The 13,206-nt window shown below is 36.2% G+C and overlaps 1 protein-coding gene across 5 annotated transcripts in view; it reads left to right on the top strand.

The window, feature by feature from the left end:
• Window positions 1-13,206, top strand: part of A1CF (APOBEC1 complementation factor) — a 72,798-nt gene that overhangs the window by 8,008 nt on the left and 51,584 nt on the right. The window contains exon 1 of one of the 5 annotated variants that reach the window (XM_019738637.3): window positions 5,887-6,012. The exons of the other annotated variants lie outside the window; for them this stretch is intronic. The gene's annotated coding sequence lies outside the window, so the exon portion shown is untranslated. Of the gene's footprint in view, window positions 1-5,886; window positions 6,013-13,206 lie in introns of those variants that run through there. 5 annotated transcript variants of the gene reach the window in all.

Here is a 13,206-nt window from a genome sequence, read left to right as displayed (position 1 = left end):
AATGAGGACAAGAAAAAAGTCTTTAGTAGTCAGAGGGGCTACATGAAATTTCCATGCAGTTCAGCAAATATGTAGGAAGTGTCTGCTCCGTGCCAGGCTCGGTGCTAAGAGCTGAAAAGCTAAAAAGAGGAGCACTTGTCCTTGGGGAGGTTACGGTCCTCCCTCTCTTCATCCTCATTGCTGCAGCCAGAGAGAATCCTGCCCTTCGTTTCTCCCACCTGTCCCTAAACTGCCTCTAACTCTAATCTCAACCAAACTCATGAAGTCATCTTTCTAAGGTACACAGGGTCCTATTAGAATTTTTCCATGCTGACCCCAGTGACTTCATAATCTGATGAGAATCTCTATATGCAAATATTGATTTAATTCTTACCTACCTACCTACCTAACCAGACTTATCTGTTGTCATTTCCACTCCCTCCTGAGCCCTCCCTCTATGACTTTCATTCAACATTCTAACCATACTCAACTTATCCACCACCTATGCTATTTTTGCTCCCCCCTCTGTCTCATCGAGTCCATTTCTTCTCCCTTCTTAATTCCTAGCCATCTTTCAAACTGGCCTGAGTAGAGCTAAGGTATACACTGTAAATTAACATGGAGTACAAAGTTGGGTAAATGTTGACATTAATTGATAGAGTTGTGAAATACGGAGCCATGCAAATTCTTTTAGTAGGAGAATACTATAAAATGGATATTTAAGAAAACTAACCAGTGTTATGCAGATAGCATTAGAGTTAGCAAAGACTAGAGGTTGAATTGAGACAATAATTTAGTTATTAACTGATGGTTGCATGGACCATAATTAATGGTAGTGGGAATTCAAAGAAAGGTGAGGTATCAGGACTCAGTGGCTGATGAGAAATAAGGAGCAAGAATTTAGTAAGGTCAGTTTATGCCAGTGCATGTAAGTTAGCATAAAATCAGAACATATATAATATTTGGGGTTTTTTTTTTTAAAGGAAACATGTGCTGTCTTTTTAGGGACAAGGGTCAGATTGCTTCTGGGCCATTGTAATACAGAGATTTAGATAGATGGATTTTGTAAACTTCACTCAAGGATCAAATACCAGGGGTGCCAAAAAGATGTATACACATGACTTGTATTCATCTTTTGTTATCAGTATATATTAAGTATCACAATTTTAATACAGTTTTTTTTTCCTTTCTTAAAATGTGTATATATATATTTTTTGGCACCATCTGTATATTCCATTAATTTGTGATTGGCAGTCTTGGTGAGAATTGAGCTTTCAACTTAATTTTTTCAAGTTGGTCTGAGGAAACCACATGCAGCAACTAAGTTCAAAAGGACCATCTCAACAAGGAAAAAGAGACTTAATAACATGAGACCAAGAATGAATGAAATACAACACTCAAAGTTCATCAGCTCTCTGTAATCTGTCACATAAATAATTGGTCCCAAGAGTATTGAATAAATACCTGCTTTTGGGATGAAGGATATCTAAATGGCATGCTTTGATTACTACTTCACCAATTTGTAAGTCTACTTAGAAAGTCAGCATATATGCAAAGAAATTCTATTTTTCTCAGGAAGCTATGCCATTCTAGAATTTCTAAACTCTTCCAGTTCTCTTTCCCAGATGTCTTTAAGAAAGGCAGGCATAGTAGGAAGAGTTGGGTATCATAACTGACTGAAGATGACACAGCAGCCATTTGTAGCCTGATCTTACAGGTACCAGGACAACGACAACACCCAAACCATTTATGTATATGCATTAGCCAGGGTTCTCCGGAGAAACAGAACAATATTCCAATTGTGATTCCAATTGGTTAAGATAGATAGATAGATAGATAGATAGATAGATAGATAGATAGATATAGATACAGATATAGATATAGATATAGATATATATTTGCATATATACATATAAAGATTTTTTAGTGTTGTCATTGTTCTAGTACCTTTAAGATACTAGTGCTATTTACTAGTATCACTAAGATCTATCTATCTATCTAAAAAGATTTACTATAAGGAGTTGGCATATATGATTATAGAGGCTGAGAATTACCAAGATCTGCATTTGGCAAACTGGAGACTCAAGATAGCCAATGTTTAGTTCACCCAAAAGCTGGAAAGCTCGAGATCCAAGAAGAGTCCATATTTCAGTTCAAGTCTGAAGGCCAGAAAGATTGATGTCCCAGGGCAAATGAAGTTCCCTGTTACTCAACCTTTTTGCCTATTCAGGTCTTCAGTGGACTGGATGAGGCCCATCCACATTGGGAAGGGCAGTCTGCTTCACTCAGCCTATCCATTCAAATGTTATTCTCATCCAGAAACACCTTCCCAGACACATCTGAAATGTTTGGCCAAATGTCTGGGCACCCTGTGGCCCAGTCAAATTGACATATAAAACTAACCATCACAGCATAACCTTAAGGGAATAGAAAGCTCCTGATGGTGTCTGATTGTAAGGCTCTCCATTTCCTCCCCATCATCCACGCCCTCCTCCAACACATGCACAGTTTTCATCTGCTATTAAAATTTTCCAAAATCCTTTTTGGATTAAAAAAGTATTATTATTAATCTCTCAATCAATCTTCAATGTCATCAAGAATAAGTCACTTATGAGGATCTTTGTTTCAGAGTTTCTGATATTCTTATCCAAGTTGAGCAGAGGCTGGAGGATTTGTAAAGGTGTGGTAGTGTCAGAGCTTGTCACAGAAGGAAAGGAGTGTATACGGAGGTCTCTTGGGTGATGTGCTGCTGACACTGGCTGCCAGTTTATCCACCCTTGTTTAAATATGTACACTCATGTCTATGTTTGTGCATTACTACATATATACCACATAACCACATTAGAACCTGATGGAGCAGGCGTGCATTTGTCTCAGTAAGAGAAATTATGGAAAGAAGGATGGGAATTCTAGGCACATGGCAAACGGGAAACAAGTACAAAGGAACCTAAGAAGTAACTGGTGTGTCTGGGAGACCGACTGGGCTCAAGCACAGAATGGCTCTAGACTTTCATTGAGAGATAATCAAGAAAGGAGAGTTAGGGCTAGATCATGACAGGCACTGAAAGTCAGGCTAAGGGAATGGACTGTTTCTTTATAGTTAGTGATGAGGCCAGTGATGGTTTTTGAGCAGGAGAACATTAGAAGGGACATTTTTGGGAGACTCATCTAGCAGTAGTATGCAACAGAGAGAGGCAGTGTCCAGAAGGTAGGAAGTAGTGAAGCTTCATTCTGCACTTTGGCTGAACTCAGGTTAAGTCCAGTAATGGAAGGGAGGGTAGGGAATAGGAGCAGCAGTGTAACAGGAACAAGTAAAGATACATATGTACAGAAAGCAGGAGGAAAAGTTAAGATCCAGACTTCAGGAGGAGCCCATGTTGGAGGTTATTTTGGACAACAAGGCTGAAAGGACTTCAGTAATAGGATTCACAGATCTGCTCAGGAGCTTTGCTGCTAACTTGACTCACGATATACTTCCTACCTCTGTTCCTCTCTCTTCTGAAAGCCATCCTTACTTTCTACTGTCTTTCCTTTCTCGACCTCAAAGCTTTTGCTTCCTCGCCATACGCAGAACCCGGACAAGTCAGAGTTTTATGCATGCACTGGTAATATGAATACCTTTGTGGTTGGTCCTCATGAAACTGAGTTGAAAACAAATCACTTCAGCCAGAATCTAGGATGAATGTATACTTTTTTTTTTTTTTTTTTTTTTGGTAGTTCAAGATCATTATTTCTAAGTACTAGCAATTAGGAAAACATTTACTCATCAGAAATTATGAAAATGTAGAGAATTTTTAAATTATTCCCTTTTTTTCCTATAATCGAATCGCTACCTTTTTCATAGATTTTTTTTTCTTCTTTTTTAATAAAAATTTTTATTTATCCATCCTATCTCTTTGGAAGGTAGAATGAATTCAATTTCTCTCCACTGTTTTGTCTTCTTTGACATTTAACATGTATAGACTGGAGCTTAATTCAGGAGTTCTAAACTCAGTTGCATACTATCACCTGGGGACGTTTTAAAATAGTATACCATTTCCTGGGCACCACTCCAGACCATTTGAATCAGAATCCTTCTAGGGTAGGGTGGGTGGTGCCCAAGTACAGGTGATTATAATGTGAAGCCAGGTAGGGAGTCTTCATAGCTGCTGAATCTTATATTTTTGTCAGCTGGTGTTGACTGTGGCTATTCTTAAATAATCTTTTAGTGCCAGGTTGGAGTATGTTTTAATAATGGCTCAAAATTTTAAGGATTACAATTAAACCTCAAAGTCCTATTTTGACAAGATATGCATAGATTAATGCGTTTCTCCTATCTTTTCTTGTGTTATTTACAGTTACAAGCTAAATCCCAGGGATTTAAAGGCTCCTTATTGATATTTCAAGGGTACTTTAAGCCAATAAATGGTAAAATGTCTTTTGAAGCAGATAAAATGTACCTCTATAATAACCACTTAATGAGAATATGCTGAAAAGTAGGAGATGTTTCTACTGGACCATAAGTTATGCAATTTTAGACAGACTTTTAAAATAATAATAAATTTATTTTTCATTCTATTTGAAATTACTTATTCCTCAAAAACAAAAAAAATTGCTAGCTGTTGGTATTGTTTTGCAACAATGATGATGTGAGTACTAGACAAATGTGCTTAACTTTCCCAAGAGTTTGGGTAACATTTTTTCAAATGAGATTGTATGTGATTTCTCATTTTGAATTACTAAAAAAATAAAAAAGTTGGAAAAACATAGGTCCTTACTGATTTTGTCCAGGCGACGTGTGTGTGTGTGTGTGTGTGTGTGTGTGTGTGTACACATATGTGTGCATATACACAATGACATATACAAAAACTGCAATACAATCATTTGTCTATTTTATATCTCCTTGTTCTTTTTCTCTGATTAATTCTAAGTCAGTACCTCCAATAGTATTTTTTCCTCCAATATAGTTATGTTTTTCTCTATATATAGTTTTACTGTGGTGCAATTTCCCCAGTGTCTTAGGTTTTGCTGTTTTAAGTTACTCTATTTAGAACTTGGAGTGACTCTAAATAGGATGGTTTATAGATTTAAACATCAGTAAACAGTAATCAAAGTACAGGCTGGCCCTATACATCTTTGCAAAAATAACAATTTTCTTTACAAAGTCTGTCAGTACTTTCTAAAGCACATTGCTTTATAATAGTTAATACCTTGTCTTAAAAGTGTGATGTACCTTCTTGATAAAATGAGTGACTTCTTCAGCCAAGATTATCACCAAGGGAGCAAGAGAGAGAACAAAATACAGGATTAAAGAATAGAACAGAGTAAGACACAGGAAAAGCAAAAACAAACAAACAAAAAAGGAATTATATGGACGTTTGAAGGTGGAGATAGAAGGAGAATCTTCTCCCAAAACAGTTGTGTTTGGTGCCCATGAGAGGAACTAGTGGCTTTGACTACCTACCACTACCTACTGACTACCTACTCCTTCAGGTATTTGATCCATAGTTGACTTTTTCCTCTCTGGTGCTGTACAATCCAAAAGAGCTAAAGATCAATGGGAAGAAGGAACCAACACTTTAATTTAAATATTTAAATACGAATTCACATGAAATCCAAGTCAGATTCTGCCAAGTGATATATCACTTAGTCACCTCTGAAGACTCTACAGTCTGCTAAGGAGAGAGATTTCTGTGACGTATGACCAAGTGTGTAACAGAGGCTTGTAATGATCATGGGTCCATTTTAGATCAAGTCCAAAAGGGGGGCAGATCTTGAATGTGTCCAAGTGAACCATTAGATGGTCCAACCACAGCATCACTCAAATGAGCTGAGTTACAATAGGTCATTTTCATTCCAGCAAAGAGGCTAAATTTCCAGAGTGCTTTAAATGACCAAGACCAACTGTCCCTTTGGAAGAGAATGCAGACTCACAATATCAACCTCATCAGTTTCATCATGGTGCCATGTGTTCCTCACAGCAACATTTTAAAAGAATCTGGGTAGATATTAATCTCCCTCCTCCCCCTGTCACCATTTGCCTATGTTTTTAAGGTAAGGACACTGAGAAGAAGTCAAACTTAGTAATTAAGAGCACAGACTCTGGGCCCAAGCTACCAAGGTTCACACCATGGGTCTGCCACTTGTCTGAATAACCTTGAGCACATTAACTAACCTCTCCAACTTGGTTTATTACCTATATCATAGGAGTAATAATACCTACTTCATTGAGTTTTAATGTGAAATAAATGAATTAATCACATTTAAAATTTTTAGAACACAGCATATAGGTAAGTGTTCAGTCAATGTTAGCTATTTTTATTTTTATTATTTGAAATCTTTCCAAATTTTTCTACATAATAGGCAAAAACACCATGTTATCTTGGTTTTTCATTTTTCCTTTTCTGATCACTAAAAAGAAAATGACCACAGTTAAATGATATGTTTATGAACTATTTTTATTTCTTTTTTCTGTAAATTGATTGTTCATGCCCTTTGCTCATTTGCCCACTGATTTGTGAGTCTCTTCATTATTGATTTTAAAGTACTCTTTGTATATTACAGATATTAATTCTCCGTATATTATATAAGTAGCTATTCTTTTTTTCCAGTCTGTGGCTTCTTTTTCACTTTCTCTCACCATTACAGATGTTTTTAATTTTTAAGTAGTCAAATAGGTTAGCCTTTTTATTTATGGCTCTTGATATGCTTGGTTAGGAAGACCTTCTGCATCATAAGACTATAAAAATATTCTCCCATATATTCTTCTAGCTGTTATACAACATTTTTAAAGATTATTTCTGTGATCCACTTAGAATATTGATATACTCGTATGTTGTGAGATGATATGCCAACAATCTTTTTCTTAAATTGTCTATGATCTCCTTATAATTTGAAATAGCACCTATTAGCAAATTCCAATATAAACAAAATTATGGGTCTAGACTTTTCTACTCCATTAATTTATTTGTCTATTCCTGTGCCTATTTTAATTTTAACTTTGATTAGGCTGGCTCCAAATAATTCTATACTTTCACTACATGTTGTGGCATTTAGTACACGTTTTTCTTTCCAGATGAAATTTAGAATCAACATTTCAAATTTCAAAGTAATTATATTGGAATTGGCATTGCATTAGATTAATAATTTGGGAAGAACTGATATCTTTACAATAAGATTTCCATTTACCCAGGCTTTTGGATCCTTCAGTAAAATTTTATCATTTTCTTCATATAGATGTTGATACTTTACATTAAGTTTATTCTTATTTTGTTTTGTTTATACAGTTCATATTTTCTCATTACATTTATTTCTCTTTAAATAGGGAACATTTATTTTATAACTGTCCTTTTGCAGTTGTCTTTTATTACTTCTAATATTTTTGTATAGTTGATTTGTTTTTAATGAAAATGAATGATTGCAGTGTGTCACTATTAAACATGATGTTTGATTCATGTTTCTGATAGATGTTCTTTGTCAATTTAAGGATGTTTTATTCTATTGCTAACTTAGTAAGAGTTTGGTTTTTTTTTTAACCAGTAGTGGGTTTTGAATTTTATTAAGTGCCACTTTTACGTTTACTGGGATGATCATATGTTTTTTTCTTCTTTATAAATGAAGGAAATTGAACTACTAGAATTACTAATGTTGAATAACCTTTGTATTCTTGTAATAAAATCATGTTTATTGTATATTAGTATTTTGATACTTTGCTATATGAAGTTCATATCTATACTAATGCGTGATATTGGTCTAGTTTTCTGTTTTGTGATATATTGGTCTCCTTTATATCAGAGATATGATAAGTCTATAGATAATTTCATAAGTTTTCCAGTTTATCTACACTTCAAAGTATTTATATAACAAAAGGATTATTTGTTTTTTAAATTATTTGTACAACTTGCCTAATAAAATTGCCTGGGCCTAGTGCTATTTGGAAGGACAGCATTGAATTTTTCAATATACTTTATTAGTTCACTGAAATTTTTAACTTACCCTTGAGATATCTTGAGAATTTACACTTTTTTAGATAATTGTCCCCTGCATCTATATTTTTCAATATTGATAAAAACATTGTTTTCTTGAAAAGTCTCTTGATCAGTGCTTATATTCATTTTTTCCTTGTTTTTAAAATAGGTTTTCTTCTTTTTACTGTGTCAATAATGCCAGGCATGTGCTAAGGTGCCAGTCTTTTTAGTCAGCTCTTCCATTTATTTATCAAGTCTACAGATTTTTTCTGTTTTATTCATTTACTTTTATCTTTGATTTGTTCTAATTTCTTTAGTCTATTTTGTTACTTTCCTAGTTCTTTAGTTGAATGCTTAGTCATATTATTTTCAACATGTTTTTTGTTTTCTAATAAATGATAGTTTCCTCAGAATAGAATCTCACAGTTTTTTATATGACTTTTCTTCATTGACATTCAATTATTAATGTAATTTAACTTATTTTTTTAATTAGTAAGAGCTCTTTGTTATAGAAAGCTGAAAATAGACGAATAGGCAAGAATGATACATATAATTTGTTAATCCACCACCCAGATCTAACCAGTTAGCCTTTATAATCAAAATCTTTGTGAATATAAAAATTAACACAAACAAAATGAGACATTCTGTTTTGTAGCCTTCCTTTTCTACTTGATTATGTTTCACAAATATCTATCTGAATCACTATCCCTGTATTTTACTATAACATTAATTTTATTAGCTTCACTGTCCACTGCTTATTCAAATATTTCTTCATGACTGGAAATTTAGGTTGTGTCTAATTTTCATTATAACAACAAAATGCTCAATGAGACACAAAGATATACAGACTCAGGACCTTAACAATTTCTCCTATTGAAAAATGAAAACAAACATAAATGAAATAACTAGATCAATTATTAAAGCCAAAAGGAAGAGGTTAAGATAATGCATTCAAAACATTATTTCTCTTCACCTCAGACAATTGCTAGAAAGGAGAATAGCCATGCAGAGAACCCCAGATGATGTCTAAGATGAATCAGACAAAGACACAGATAAGGAACAAAAAAAGGAATATTTATTTAGCACCTTCTGTACGCCAAACACTATGTTACGGGATCTCATATCCATTATCTGATTTATTTAATCTTTTGTTTAAAAAAAAAGAAACTTAAGATAGGTATCAGTGTTTCTATTATTTTCTTAAAATAGGAAACAGGATCTTACAAAATTTCAAATCCTGGTGGCAGAACTGAAATTTAAACGCAAGCCTGTCCTACCCTAAAACTGTGGAACTTACTGAAGTAAAGTAAATATATCTACCGTAAACAACTTTATTTACAATTTTGAGAAACTTAAAAAAACAAAACAAACAAAACAAAAACGTGTTTTCCGATTTTCTCTGTTTCCCTTGCCACCAACTTAGGCTTCACTAGGGCATTAAAACCTTCCAGCATTGCCATAACTTCAGGCAAATCTCAATAACCAATGTCACTTGAAAATCTCTCCTATTTTCCTTCCACTATCTGGTTCTCTATGTGGGATCATTTTTTATGTACAAAATAAATGCTTTTCCTCTTGACAAATCTGGATTATAATTGCAGAGCAGCACACATTATCCCCCTGAAAGGTCTAGATTTGGGAATGTCAGATTTAACACCCCCTCTCCCACAACTTGCTTCTCTCTTCCAGCTTCCTTCTTATCTCTGTTTCCCTGACACCTTCCCTGAGCCAGGACCCGCTGGGACCTGGGGCTATCAGGGTCAAAGGTCAGGAACAGCAGCTCTGACCTTGCCCAACAGTGAACTCTGGAAATTTCTACTGAGCAGTCTCAACCAAGTCATGAGGTGAGATGTTCAGGCTACTGCACCACGACTTTCAGGAAGGCAGGTATATTGAACCCCCAATAACTTCTAGTTCTTTCTTTTCTTGACCAAATAGGCACTAAATTTGCAACTATAAAACCAGAAAGGCATTAAGAAAAAGAAAAGTAAATCTACATGTCAACTCTATTTTTCAATCATTCGCATTCTAAAAATTTTACTTTTCTGTCTCTCACACAAATATGATGACATATTCATACATGCAGAGAAGCCACTCAAGTCAATTTCTCACATAAAGCAAGTTCATTCCAGGATAGAACTTTCAGGAAGCGACTGGAACAAGCGTACTAAGTATTAGGACATTGCATGCTACAGATTCATTTTACTTCTGATCGAGTGCATGTTACTGTAATTTATAACAGGCTGATCCCAAGTCTTTCATTTGTTTCACAAGTAATTATTGAGTATTTAGCATAATGTCAGGCTAAGCCTTCCAGGCAAACAAAGATCAGTATAGTAACTCCTCACTTAATGTCGTTGAGAGGTTCTTGGAAAGTGTGACTTTAAGTGAAAATGACTTATAATGAACCCATGTTACCACAGGCTAATTGATATAAACAAGAGCTAAGTTCCTATAGCTTATTTCTGGTCACAAAAACATCACCAAATTTCTAAATAAAGATCCAAAACCCTTCTAAGAGTAAACATGAAAATAAATATGAGCTACACATACATTTAAGAAAAACGAATAAAACCAGGTAAGATAACTCTTCCAACCCGCTTATTCTAGTTCAGGGTAAAGGTGCCCGGAGCCCATCCCCGCAGCTGAGGATGCAAAACAGAAACCTGACCTGTACAAGTGTCTATCCACAGCAGAGCCACTCACAACCACACCCACACTCACTGAGACTAGGACAGTGTCACCTCACCTGGTCAGCTTTGGGATGTGGGAGGAAACCAGGGTCCTTGAAGAAAACCCACACAGACCTTGGCCCCTGCCAGGAATTTGTTTTTCTTATTAACATTGTAACCAAATGACATTGAGGGAAACCATTTTATTTGAGGACGTGCTGTACAACATACTCCCTACACTAAGGAAGTTCACAGTGTAGTGAGAAAGATAGTCAAGAAGCAAATAATTACACTATTGTGTGCAACAGTCCAGTGGTGTGCAGGCTTTCTTGAGAGCACTGAGGAGGTGGCTCCCAATGTTACCCAGGGAGGGTATTAAAAGAAGCATCCCGGAGCAGACAGCATTGCAATCAAGTCTAGAAGGATCAACAGTGTCACTGTAATGAATTGGGCGGATATGAGAAGGGAAGTGAAGGGCATCCAAGCAGAGAGCCAGAAAGTGTCAGAAAACAAGGTCATTCCCAGTGGCAGGGGATGTGAATGACACTGGAAAGGGAGTCTGGGATCTAATCGTGAGGAAACAATGCATCATGCTAAAGAGCTGGGACTTCATCTTCTCTGCAAGTGGGTTTGAAATTCTATGCCTTGGAATTAGAGATTAGTTATAATAATAATTAAAGTAACATAACAGCTCACACTTATTGGATGGTTAGTAAATACGAGGAACCACTATAAGTATTATATTTTAAATGTATTCTTATTTAATCTTCAAAACAATTCTCTGAAGTAGAAACTGTTATTAACATAATTTTATACGTAAGGAAACTGAGGCTCGGAGTTTCCACCAGGATGGAGGTAAAGGAACAAAAGAGGGGAACTTAGCAGGCTTGGCAACAAGTATATATTTGAACACAGTATTCGTTTGCTAAGAAAAAAACAGTCCTAGAGGATGGGGAGACATTGATCGCAGAGTAATGAAAGCTGGCAGAGCAAGAGGAGACCCCTGGTTTTTCATATTATTAGCCCCGCTTTCACCCCATTTCCAGAATGAATATAAGGAAGAAGGAGAGGGAAGGAAATTACACAAGGAAGTGCTTTCATCTGCAGCAGGCCCTTTCCGGAATCACTTTGCTATTCCTCCACTCTGCCTCTCTCCTCCAACATAAGTCTTAGCAATAAGACTAGTAAATCATGTTGAAGTGCTTGCTGTATGCTTCACCTAAACAAAATACTTCTTCACGGGTGTTTTCTCATTTCATCTGCACAACAGCATTGCTTACAATCTGCTTGTTACCCCAATTCGCAGATGAGGAAACAGATGCTTGGGGCGGGAAGGGGGTATCCATGATTCTTTCCTGTAATACTGTCTGTAACGTTTCTCCATGCAACTTTCATTTCTTTGCCCCTTTCTTCTCTCCATCACTTGCATCTAGGTAGCAGTACTGCTCCACAACCTTGTGGAATTTCTTACTGCAAAATCTCTGCATTGAGAAGCTGACGAACTTAGTGATTATATTGCCTCTCCTTTTCTCCTTTTTATATTTTATATTCTTATGCCTAACACTAATTTATCACTTATTATGTGCCAGGAAATCTTCCAAAGCCGCTGCTACATGTTTACTCAGGTAAGACAACAACCCTGAGAGAAATACCATTACTTCCTCAGGTGAAGATACTGAGACACCAAGAGCTTAAAGAACTTTCCCAGAACCCACAGTAAGCATCAGAATGAGGATCTGAACCCAGAAAGTCCAGCTCTGGGGTCTGCGTTCCTATTCAGGCTTCATCTTATTTGACTTAGCAGGACTTGGCACCCCTGATCACTCATCTGTTCTCAAAATCCTTGCTTTACTTGGCTTCCAGGCCACCTCACTTACTTGGTTCTCCTCCTATCTTTCTGACTTCCCCCATCCCATTCTCCTTTGCCAGTGCCTCCTTGTCTCCCTGACTTTCAAAATTTGGAGGGCCCCAGAGATCAGTCCTGGGACCTGTTTTCTATACTCAGCACCTAGATGATCTCATCCAATTTTACAGCTTAAACATCTCTATGCAGATGGCTCCCAAATCAATGTCTGCTATCTGGAACTCTCCGGTAAAATTCACGCATATATTGAACTGTCCATTCAACCTCTCCACATGGCTATCTAATGGCATCTCAAAATCAGCAAGCCCACAACTGAGCTCCTGCTCTGCTCCCACAAAGTTGTGGCGCCCCAATTCCATTAATGGCAACTCTATTCTTCCAGGTGCCCAGGCCAAAAAACCGGATGCCAACATTGACTTCTCGTTTTTCTCTCACAATGCATCCAATTTATCTGTAAAATAGATCCAAGATTTGACCACTTTTCATCAGCCCCCACTATCATCACGCTAGCCCAAGTGACTGTTATCTCGTAACTACATGTTTCAATGGTTTCTAACTGGTTCTCTCCCCTTAACTCCTCTAACCAACTAGAGTGAGGTGAGTGAGACACTGCCTTGAATGCAAAATTTAAGATGTATCAAAAACACAGTAATCAAGGCAAATGGTATTTTAATGTAATATTTTAAAAAATCAAAATCAATGTAGAAAATTCATAACTTAAAATAGCAAAATTTTAAATAAAAAC

The sequence above is a fragment of the Rhinolophus sinicus genome, chromosome 15 (assembly GCF_057876585.1).
Source record: "Rhinolophus sinicus isolate RSI-liver-muscle chromosome 15, RSI-T2T, whole genome shotgun sequence".
NCBI classification, from domain to species: Eukaryota; Metazoa; Chordata; class Mammalia; order Chiroptera; family Rhinolophidae; genus Rhinolophus; species Rhinolophus sinicus.
Note: the sequence above shows the minus strand (reverse complement) of the source record. Positions and strands in the feature narration are given on the sequence as shown.